Here is a 9,073-nt window from a genome sequence, read left to right as displayed (position 1 = left end):
CCGTCACATTTCAACCTCTCCTTAACTCTGAAGAAGAGTCATACAGACTCGATGCATTCACTCTGTTTCGCTCTCCATATATACTGCCAGACCTGCTGATAAGAACTGAAAATGGTGCCCTGCATGGGCACTGGATAATTACTCATTTGAATCAATTACTGCAGTCATATTGATTCTTGTTAGCTCATAAACCCATTTAAAAGTCACTTAAGTGAATGCTGTTACTTTTATCAGTGGCTTAATGTCGACTGGCTTAAAAATCTTACCACCCCATCAGGGGTTCCACTTACAGATATTAATGTCATGAGACGTCTGGACAGAGGGGATAGGGACAAACTTCTCCCACTCATGGAATGATGAAGAATAAGAGAGAACAGATTGAGCATCATGGCCAAAGGAAGGAATAGGAACACGAGGAGTGCTTAATGTGTGGAATGCACTGCCGGAGATTGTGATGGATACAGATTCAATTGAAATGTTCTCAAGGGATTAGACTGTTATGTAAAAAGGAAAAATGTGCAGGGTTACAGGGAGAAGCTGGACATCTTTATTTTCTGTCACAACTGCTCACATCATTTCTCATTCATCATTAATCGATTATGAACTGTTCTCTCGTCGTTTCTACACAAGGAGAAGTGCAGGAATAATTATATGAAAAGAGATTTGGTGGCCTAAGTCCAACGGCAGAGTTTTTAAAAATAACAAATATATGACGAAAAGGCGGTCAGGAAGACACAGAAATGAAATCTGTATTGAGGGGATATCCCCTCAACAGGCTGCCTTTCGATGTTCAGTACAATAAAGACTTCCAGCTTCTCCCTGTAACCCTGCACATTTTTCCTTATGATTGTAAAACACATATGCTGATATTTTGAATGGATTATTATTGACTTTAAGGAAGTTAGCAGCCAGCAGTAAACCAGTCCAGATGACACTTTGTCAGAGGGTCATCTGGACTCGAGACATTAGTTCATTTCACTCCCGACAGATGCTGCCAGACCTGCAGAGATTTTCCAGCATTTTCTCTTTTGGTTTCAGATGACAGCATCCGCAGTAATTTGTTGTTATTTTAGAGTTGTACTGTTGCACCTCATTTGGAGTTGTTGGTCTGAGAAACCTCACTAATGAAATGGATTAGATACTTTGGAACTGTTTTCCTTTTACTTTTCATTGTCTCTCGGTAATCTTTCTACCAGAATGAATCACTTCACAATTCTCAGCTTTGAACTTCATCTGTAACTTGTCCCTGTCCTTTTTGAACTTTTACACCATCCTCCTCACAGGTCACAATGTTTCCACGTTTCACGTTATCTACAAATTCTGAAATTGTGCCCCGTGCACCATTACCTCGGCCACTAACACATCCTGGTGCATATTCACAGTATCTGCAGCTTTTGTGCCTATCAAGGTGATCAACTGCAGTTTGAGGCTGAAAACCGAAAAGAGGAACCAATGCAAATGTCCGCATATTCCAGGTAAATGTTGCAGAATTGTAGTCAACTGGTTTGGTTACCATTGTTAATAGGAAATAGCAGAGAATGATTTCAATCCAGCTACTTCTGAGTTATGGGCCCAGCACACTTCCGCTGCACCACTCTGGTCCAGTAAATTCAGCCCCACCTGCTGCCTATCAATGTAGCCAATCAGATATTGTCTTCGACATTGTTGTTTAACACCAGCACCAGTGTCAGGAGGCTCAGTCTGGCCACACATTTCCACTGCACAACACCAAGAATACAATGGACAGAGAAATATACGCACAGAAGCAGCAAAATAGACTGTTTGTACGCGTGTTACGACAGAGAAATGTGCCGGGAAACCGGCAAGATACGGAAATGATCACTGATGTTATAAAGGAGTTTTCTAGTGTAAATGTGTTTCTAATTATATATTTCCTGCTGAGTAACGGTGCTCTCTGCTGTTCAAAGATGTTCACTCTTGTTGTGCAAAGTGTTTCACTGTTTATGAATATACTTCCTGCTGTGCTCTGTAATATAGAGGTTTCCAGCATGGAAACAGGCTCATCGGCCCAATTTGTCCATGCCGCCCAGTGTTTTGCCACCGAGCTATTCCCAATTGCCCGTGTTTGCCCCATATCCCTCCAGACCATCTTACCCATGTAACTGTCTCAATTGTTGTGGACAGTTGTTTTCTACTGTTGTGCAAAATGTTTCCCAGTTGTTGTAAATGTGTTTTCGGCTGTGTAAGTGTTCTGTTAATATGTCTGCTGCTCTGCAAACGTGTTCCCTATTGTGTGAGAAGACTCTCCGTGAAGATGTTTCTGTCAGTAAATTGTTGCATATTGTGTTAAGATGTTCCCGGTTCTTGTTTAAAACTCTGGTTGCACATAAAAAGAGGTTTACTGCAGATCGAGGTTTTTCGGGGAAAAGAGAATCCGAGAAAAATGCTCGTCTCGATACTCGACGTAAAGTCACAAAATGCTTCATGGTTGCTGCCAAGTTGTTTCATTTCCAGTGCTATTGGGAATAGTAGAGGATGGTTTCGATCCACCGACCTCTGGGTTATGGACCAAGCACGCATCCGCTGCGCCACTCTGCTACGGTACGCATCATTTCTGCTGCCTATCAATTGCAGCCAGGCAGATTTTCGCCCCTGTATCGTTTAACACGAGCACCGCTGTCAGGAAGCTCAGCCACTGCATCACACTGAGAATACAGCAGACAGAAAAAATAAATCAAGAGCAGTTAAAGAGATTGTCTGGACATGTGTATCGACAGGCAAAGGTGCGAGGAAACCGGCAAGACACGGAATTGCAGAATCGATCACTGATATTGAAAGGAATTTTCTGTTGGAAGTGCAAGTTTGCAAATATATTTCCTTTTGTGTAACTGTGCTCTACCTGTTGTTGAGAGATGTTTTCTGCTGTTGTGTAAAATGCTTCCCTGATGCTGTAAATGTCTTTCCGGCTGTGAAAATACGATCCATCTTGTGTATTTTTTATTAAATGTCCTGTTAATAAATGCCCTGCACTGTAAACGTGTTCCTTGTTGTCTCAAAATATTCTCCGTGAAAATGTTTTCTGTTCGGCGGAAAGTTAATAATCTGGTCTCATCATGTTCCATATTAGGTTAAAATGTTGCATGTTGTGCTTCGATGTTCCCTGTTCTTGAGGAACTCTGGTTAAACTGCAACTGGATAACGATCGCCTTAATTCGACTGTCTTTTACCCTCTGTTAGTGAATGTGACTGGGGATTCATATTGTATCCAACACATGCATGTGAGTCAGATTTGTTCTGTATCTGTCCGTCTCCGGTTGCAGTTGCGAATTTTTATTTGTTTTATTCATTTCGAGAGGCGGGCATCACTGACGAGGCCAGCATTCATTGCCAATCCCGAACTGACCTTAAGAAGGTGATGGTTTGCTGCTTTCCTGAACTGCTGCAGTCGCTGGGATGTCGGTCCAGCCACAGTGCAGTTAGCCTAACAGTCTTTCAGGATTTGCTACTGAGACAGTGAAGGAGTATTTCCATGTCAGGTCGGTGAGTGGCTTGGGGGGAGCTTGCAGCGCTGTGGCTGCCATGTATCTGCTGCCGCTATTCTTCGAGATTGTAGAGGTGGTGGGTTTGTGGGTGCAGTCTAATAAGAATAGATGAAAAAATGTTGCTCCCATTGCCAGAGAAGATCAGGATGGATTTTAATGCGCTGAGTGTTTAGGACCTGGAATGCACTGCCTGAGAGTGTGGCAGAGACAGCATCAAATCAGAGCTCTCAAAGAGGAATGGGTTCAGCACCTGAAGTCAATGTATTTGCAGGGATATGAGAAAAGGACTGGGAAAGGGATGCGCTGATTTGTTCTTGTACAGACCAGCACACAGACAAAGGGCCGAATGGTCTCACTCTCTTTGTTGTATCCATTCTAATATTGTAGATGTATGAGTGTTGGACTCATTCTGTATCGCTCTGTCTCTGGCGCGACGTATGTGTGTGATATTCATGATAAATCTATCTGAGAGACTTTGCAAATCTGTACACATTCTACCTGGAAGGTACATAATTGAAACCGGGCCTTTTGTTCTAATTAGCACATGATTCCACACGATCCTCTACTCAAAATCTTCAATGTAACATCATCTGCTTATCTCTGAAATTCATTCTCCATCGGCTCATGACCTAGATTTACCTTCAGTACATCTGTGCCAGTCGACTCAGCTGCTCCAGGTAATAACAAATTGCAAGTTGTACTGACTAGATGGGAAAGTACATGAATATTGAATTTTCTATTGGGATTTAATGCTGACATCCAATCATTAATTCTTGTTTGATCTGTCCATGCAACAGCGACAGTGATGTGATTATTTTCCCGCACAACTGCAGTTCTGTATTGCGGCCAGTAGAGGTCAGCATACTCTGGCAGACTGAACTTTAGACATCAGAGAGAGACAGAACAGACAAGAATTGTACACATTATATTGAACTGGGACGGAGGAATTTCGAAATACTAAATTTGTTTGCCATATCAATTCGAAATCTACAAGTACGCTGCTTTCCTCTGTGTTCATCATTTAAATACCGGTAAATCAGCAAGGCTATGCTGTTTCAGTGAAGGTATTTGTACCGGTATGTATTTTCTTTTGAACCAAGTGGCATTTTGAATCATTGTTGTTTAGCAGAGTTAGAATTTCATTATGCAACAATTTAATTATTGGTACAAACCCATTAAAGCATATATTACACAAAGTTTTACCTATTTCTCATTGGGGATGGTATATATCACTGACAAATACCTGGGTAAGAGTTTTAACAACACCAGGTTAAAGTCCAACAGGTTTATTTGGTAGTAAATGCCATTAGCTTTCGGAGCGCTGCTCCTTCGTCAGATGGAGTGGAAATCTGCTCTTTTCCACTGTGTTTACCCCAGTCCAACGCCGGCATCTCCACATCATGACTATATCTGGGTGTACAAGTTTCAAACTCAAAATTTGCCAATGGTGCGAAACTTGAAAATATTATGAACTTTAGTGAGAAGGAGATTGATAATCTTCAAGAAGATACAGACCTGCTGGTGGAATGGACAGACACGTGACAGATGCAATTTAATTAATGTAAGAAAGTGTGAAGTGATATATTTTGGTCCGAAGATCGAGGAGAGGTGAGATAAAATAAAGTGTGTGCCTTTAGTGTTCCTCGTCCCTTGGCACCTTCACCATGCCAAGATGCCACCGTCTATTCACCCTTCACAGAACCCATTGAATATCCAGCCTGAAGTCTGCATTTCACCGTCCACTTGTGCAGTGATCATTCAACATTTAGCACTCCCACGTTCCGATGTACCTTCAATCTGCAACGACTCATTGCTCCGTCTGATAACTCAGTCAACGTTGCACCTTCTCTTTGTGCACTGCCCATGGTCGGCTTATCCTGTCCAGTCCCCATTGTGTTTCACTCTGCTCAGTTACGCTGTCCAGATTGCACCAACCTTTCTATTCTGCAATTCTCCTTCTCATTGAAAAAGAACTGAGCGGGTGATGGATAATGTTTCAATAGTCGCGTTAAAAAGATAGAGAATGGATTTACAAATTTAAAATCCAAGGGTGACATCAATGCCTGAAGTAGTTTTCAGGCTGTGGCGACAAAAATAACAATGCACATTATCAATTTGAATTGTTTAAAATCATAGAATGGAGCATCCATTGTGGATGAATGGAAACTTTAAACTGTGTAGCTGTGTTGTGCTTCAAAATCTTGTTTTACAGAAATCTCCATTAATCATAAGTGTTGCCTCACCTGCTGAGCATTTTCAGCATTTTCTGTTTATGCTTCGGATTTCCAACTTCCAGCTTTGCGTTGTGTTCTGTGTAGATGTTTTACTGCAATTGATCCGCTCTGTGACAGATGGAGCAGTATGTGTCGCCCAAGATGAAGCCTGCGAGATTACACTCCAAGCTGTTGAAGAGAATGAGGAGGAGAGGTAGGGAGGATCATTCCGTGTTGGACAGATCTCATGTATAAAAGAGATAAAGGTCTGTATTTCCACAGTTGTTTTAACAGACATAAGATGTCCCAACATGACTTGCAATCAGCGAAGTTCCTCCTAACTGTTACCGACGTTTTAAATACGAGATTTGTGAATTTATCAGAAGTTTCTACATTGTCAAGAATCCATATATGGACCTGTAAATTAATCTGTTGGCACGTGGCTCTGTGGCGCAATGGATAGCGCGTTGGACTTCTAAATAAGGGCAAGTTAGCTATTCAAAGGTTGTGGGTTCGAATCCCACCAGAGTCTGATTTTGGATCAGATTAGTAGCAAACGGTTTGCTTCTTCTTTGATGTGATTCAGTTTCGGCACCGACATTTTCTGCTCTGCCACCTTTCCGTGCTGTTCCTGTTTACTCGGCTCCCAGGAAAACCACTGACTCGAGAAGAAAACGCAAACCCCAGTGGCTTTCCTAAAGTGTGACACAACATTCGCTGGTTGCGTTAGAAGGAGTAACATAATTTTCAATTAGATATTTCGTTTCTTTTGGAAGATAAACAAGATTTAAAAACTCACACGCAGCAACAACTTATAAATAACTACAATCAATAAATAAATATCAGTGCCCTGCAGCGTGGTGGTGTTATCTTGATGTGTCTGCTGCGCTTGCCCTGCTCGGCTGTGGGTTTGGAAGGTGCTGGCAAAGGAGTCTTGCTGTGTTGCTGCAGTGCATCTTGTAGGTGGGGCACACTGCTGCCAGTGTGTGTCGGTAGTGGAGGGAGTGAACTTTTATGCATAAGAAGCGAATGAAGTGGGATGTTTTGAGCTGGATAGTGCCAAACGTCTGGAGTGCTGTTCAAGTTTCATTCACCCAGGAAACCAGGTGCTCCGGTTTCCTCCCAAAAGATGAGCAGGTTGGTGGATTGGCCATGCTAGATTGCCCCTTGGTCCCCAAGGTGTTTGTATAGGCAGATTAGTGTGGTGCATGCGTGGCGCCGCGGGGAAAGGTTCTGTGTGCGATTCTCTGTCGGAGAGTCGGTACAGACTCGATGAGCAGAACGGTCTCCTTCAGCACTGTCGGGATTGTATGATTCTAAGGTCATTTGACTGTGTTAGAAATTCTCTGTGGGGAAAAAAATGGAAAGCTGTGTTTGTAGAACTTACGCCATTGGGTTTATTGCAAAGTAAATGTTTTTTTTATTGTAGCATGATGAAAATACTTGGATCTTGTAAATAAACAGTCGGGATATTCGTGGGGAGTCTCGAAATATGCTTTTGTTTCATCTTTGTAGATCATCCACTGTGAAGGGGAGATAATATTGCCGAGGAAGAAAACGGCATTGTGACTTGCACAATTGCAAATATCACGTAAAAGAAATCCAGGCTTAACTGGGATTTGAAGGCCAGACCACCTGTGTACGAGAAACGCGCTTTCAACAACTAAACTACACAGGCTCTCTGTAAGGTCAAATACTGGAAAAACGTTCTCGATCTTGTGGTAGTTGTGAAAAAAAGTGATACTAACAGTGCATATGCACACTGATTTGAAACCAGGATATGCCTGCTACTACGCAGGCGCTTTAACCAACGTTGCCACAGAGCCTGACATTGCTACCCGTGGTACAGCGGTATGCTGGAAATATGTTCCAGATCTGGTGGTATTTGTGAAAAAAGAGATACGACCAGTACTGGAAAGTATCCGGGAAAATCGAGATAGTTCACATTTCAGATGCAGACCTTACACGGGAACGGCCGTTTCTCTCTCCACAGATGCGATGTGATCTCGGATAGATTATTAAAAGAAAAATAATTGAATCCTACAGTGGCCCATCGAAACTGCACCGATTTCCCTGCAAACCTTTCAAATCCGCCTTTCCCCGACATTGAACAAGCACATCAGCGGGAATCGCACACATGACTCAGTGAAACTCTTCCGCTAAACATTGAGCGGTTTATCGTGAGCTGGTTCTATTTACTGTTTTCAGACACACATCTGGTATAAAAGTAGCCGTGTTCGGGGTGTGATTCATGCACACAGTTTTCTGCTCTGAAGGCAGACAGGCCCCTTCTGTGGCGCGAGATGACTTTCATTAAATACTTCATTCATACGAGATATGTTTGTCGCCGACCCGGGAAGAATATATTCTCCAAATTAATCACCTTTGAGTAATTGGCGATGAATTCGTTCTGGAGCCACTGCAGTTCATGTTGTGCGTGTGCGCACACACTGCTGTTCGGGAGGGATTTCTCGGATTGTGAACCATCGGAACGGCAATATGTTTCCAAGTCAGGATGATGTGCGTCTCGGAGTGGAACTTCGAGGTCGTCGTTGTTTCTCTGCATCTGCTGGCCTTGTGTTGCAAGGTGAGAGATTTCCCTGGGTTCGGATGGTGCCTCGCGAAGAAACAAATCGTGAACGCAGCGCCTTAGACCGCTCGGCCACCCAGACTATAGGCCAAAGTGTAAAATCTTTGCACAAATCGATTTGAATTCTATCTTTATTGTTATGACATTTAAAACTCTGTTTCCCCATTGACTGATTGACGGTAAACTGATCACTTATTTTAAGGTTCACGGACAAAGGTGAAGGTAAGACTCAGAGTTCCACAGGTTTAAGGGCTGAATAGTCCAGCACCATTCCATATTCTTCATACAAATGAGAAACTCGAGCTGGCAATCGATTCAAATCAGGACACTAGCTTTGGGTAGAGGTTTGCCACCATGAAAACATGTGGTTTCAGAGGCTCCAAAACAGACGTCAGCTTCATTTGCGGCATTAGTGGCAGATTTTGTTTTTCCAGAATCGGTCGTTCCCCCATGAAAATTAGCGCCGGGCTAGGTGGAATGGTCATGTTAAATTGTCCATTAGTATCAAGAGTATTAGTGTGTTAAATACGTGGGGTTACTGGGATAGGGCCTGCATGGGATTGTTGTTGGCACAGGCTCGATGGGTCGAATGGCCTTCTGTACTGTAGATGTTCTGTGAAGTTCGGGGCCGCAATTTCACTTCTCTGAGAATATTGATGACTGTTCTCTGATTGCATTACAACTTCTAACCAGTTAATACCTGTTTGAGAACTGACCTTGAATAGGGCTGACATTGAAACGGTTCATATTGAATTAGTTACAGCAAA

The 9,073-nt window shown here is 42.8% G+C and overlaps 1 non-coding gene across 1 annotated transcript; it reads left to right on the top strand.

Annotated features, from left to right (window-relative positions):
* The first annotated feature begins 6,157 nt into the window (after positions 1-6,157).
* On the top strand, positions 6,158-6,248 carry trnar-ucu (transfer RNA arginine (anticodon UCU)). The gene is given in 2 exon segments: positions 6,158-6,194; positions 6,213-6,248. It is a non-coding gene; the product is annotated as a tRNA-Arg (tRNA).
* The last annotated feature ends 2,825 nt before the right edge of the window (positions 6,249-9,073 follow it).

Source organism: Mustelus asterias, unplaced genomic scaffold, assembly GCF_964213995.1.
Source record: "Mustelus asterias unplaced genomic scaffold, sMusAst1.hap1.1 HAP1_SCAFFOLD_76, whole genome shotgun sequence".
NCBI classification, from domain to species: domain Eukaryota; kingdom Metazoa; phylum Chordata; class Chondrichthyes; order Carcharhiniformes; family Triakidae; genus Mustelus; species Mustelus asterias.
Note: the sequence above shows the minus strand (reverse complement) of the source record. Positions and strands in the feature narration are given on the sequence as shown.